Source organism: Myotis lucifugus, unplaced genomic scaffold (genome assembly GCF_000147115.1).
Source record: "Myotis lucifugus unplaced genomic scaffold, Myoluc2.0 scaffold_0, whole genome shotgun sequence".
Taxonomy (NCBI): Eukaryota; Metazoa; Chordata; class Mammalia; order Chiroptera; family Vespertilionidae; genus Myotis; species Myotis lucifugus.
In genome coordinates this window covers 38,826,987-38,829,311 of record NW_005871048.1, presented here as the reverse complement: position 1 = coordinate 38,829,311, position 2,325 = coordinate 38,826,987, and positions in this window count along the sequence as shown.

The window sequence follows — 2,325 nt, the reverse complement described above, 5'->3', positions numbered from 1 at the left end:
GCGGGTTAGATTCCTGTCCTCTTAGCAGGCTGGGCGGTGTGGGGGCTGAAGTTGCGACAGTGAGGCCAGAAAAGCAGCGCCGCCGCAGGCAACCGCAGGCCGAGCGCGCTAATGCCATCGGCAGGGGGGAATCCAGGGTGGCATCACCTGCAGGGCACCTGAGGCTCGTGGGACCCAGACCCCGGAGGAGCGAACTGTCATGTCAGCTCCTGCAGGACCCAGCAGCCCCAGCCTGGCGTTCCGAGCGTCCTCACATGCACCGAAAGGTTGCCAGTTCGATTCCTGGTCAGGCCACATACCCAGGTTTCAGGTTTGATCCCTGGGAGACAACTGATGGATGTTTCTCCCTCTCCCTTCTTTTCTCTCTCTAAAATCAATAAAAAAAGATATTTTCTTAAAATTTCCTTTTACATAACAATAAAGTTATTAAGACACAGTTCACCTGCCAGCTTGCCTAAAAAGATTTTGCAAAAACACATAAATATTACAACAAAACAAAAACACCACCACATATACAAATCTCACTGTTGCTCTCTTAAACTATATGGAAATCTAATAGAAAATGCCCCCCCCCCCCTGACTTCTACTCTGCAGCACTATAAATGGTTCCTCTATGGTTCTTTGGAATGCATTGTAGCTGTCCCCTCCAACATGTACAGCTTGATGGATGTTTATAAAATGTTAACCAAAATTTACACTGTAAGTCCATTATGGGAAATATATGCAACCCCAAAGAATCCTGTATTTTTCTTTTAAAATTGACAGATGAGGAAATAACCTGGGTGGAATTTAAAATTACATAAGAAGATATAGTATTGGTCCGTGTACAATAAAGGAAAGATACATTGGATTTAGCTCAAAGCTCTCTATTGCTTTGGGATAATATTGTTTATTTTGTTACTTTATCTTTTTCTTAAATAAAAAAAATAGGTGTGTGTGTTTCCTTAATATCTTGGTTTTGAAATTGCTATTGTTTAGACTTACAGCTAAAAAAAGTCTTGAGTAACCCAACCATCAATTATTGGTTGAGTAATAAAAACTATTGAAAGCAGTCTTTGTTTACAATCCTGGGTAATAGGTGCTCCCTCTCCTCTGTTATTAATCTGCATTTATTGAGCACTTCATGTGAACTAAACAGAGAAGGTACAGATAGTACCTCTTGTCTTGGTCTGAGCTCCTTGTCTCAGCCTGAGTTCAGTGACAGTCAAGTTAATCCAGTATTACAATGCAGTATGTTAAATGGGAGACATAAATGGTTTATAATATTATGTCAATATCTTTTTAATATGAACACGATGTAGTAATGACCTCCTTTTTTATTTTGAATATTGTTAGTTTGTGTTTGTTCTCTTTTTTTCCATCTTGATAGGGGGTTATCAACTTCCTTCATCTTTTTTAAAAATAATTTTTTAATTTTATTTTATTGTTTAAAGTATTACAGATAGTAGTACATATGTCTCCTTTATTTTTTTCCCCCATTGACCTTCCCCCGGCCTCCCCTACCCCCTGGCACATGCCCTCACCCACCCCCCCAGTGTCTTGTGTCCATTGGTTATGCTTATATGCATGCATACAAGTCCTTCGGTTGATCTCTAATATATGCACTTAAAAGCACAGATTTCTCTCTAAATGCCACTTGAATAATATTTCACAAGTTTGAGTATGTTGAATCTTTATTATCATTCAGCTCAAAAGATTTTTCAATTTGTGATTTCTTCTTTGACTCAAGGGTATGTAACGGTGTATTATTTGATTTTCAAGGTATGAGGCATTATTTTTGTGATTTATATCTTAATTCCACAATAGTCAAAGAATACCTGACTATTCAAATGTTGATTGACCTACTGCCAGGAAAGATAAAGAAATTAGCAGTCTTATTTTTTATTACATATTCTTTTTGTACTCTATAACCATCACCTAATATTTCTTAGTTATATTATTTTTACATTATCAAAAGTTATATTTAGGAGGAACCAAGATGGCGGCATAGGTACACACCTATACTTGCTGCCTCACACAACCACATCAAAAATACAACTAAAAGACAAAACGGATATCATCCAGAACCACGGGAAGGCTGGCTGAATGGAAGTTCTACAACAAGAAGGAAAGAGAAAAGCACATTTGAGACTGGTAGGAGGTGCAGAGGTGTGGAAGTGTGGAGGTACGGAGGCACGCACGAAATGGGCTGGCAGCTGGGCGCGCTGTTCTCTTTTTCAATCCGGAGGGAGATACAAGCTCCCGATTGCTCTGAACTCCAGTTCCGGGCGAGACTCTGGGGACCCAGACTCATATGGGAGAACTGGATTGTCTGGCATCAAGCAG